Source organism: Nicotiana sylvestris, chromosome 11 (genome assembly GCF_000393655.2).
Source record: "Nicotiana sylvestris chromosome 11, ASM39365v2, whole genome shotgun sequence".
NCBI lineage: Eukaryota > Viridiplantae > Streptophyta > Magnoliopsida > Solanales > Solanaceae > Nicotiana > Nicotiana sylvestris.
The window spans coordinates 27,435,199-27,435,579 of NC_091067.1; positions in this window are offsets into that span (position 1 = coordinate 27,435,199).

The following is a 381-nucleotide window of genomic DNA, read 5'->3' on the forward strand; positions in this document are numbered from 1 at the left end:
TTCGCCCCCAATTACTTCCGGATGATTCCTACACATAAAAATACCCCGAATTAATATAAATCAATACAGTTTACATTCGAAATCCATGAAACCCGAGTAAAACTTGAAGCGATATACATATAAATATATATATACTTTAAGCTAAATATCAATATCGCATATTACAGAATTTATTTCTTTTAGGAGTTTTTTCCCTTCTTTCAAGAAAGAGAGTCCTAATAGATTAAGTATTCAGGATAAAACCCTAACAGTTATGGCGTCGAGTAATATTAATTTGTCATGAATACTTCAAGCGATCTTAGCTGATTCTAGTTGTGAAGGTTTGTGATTTTTTAAATACTTAGAAACATTCTGCCATTTCAAGAATTTTTTAGGTTTGCA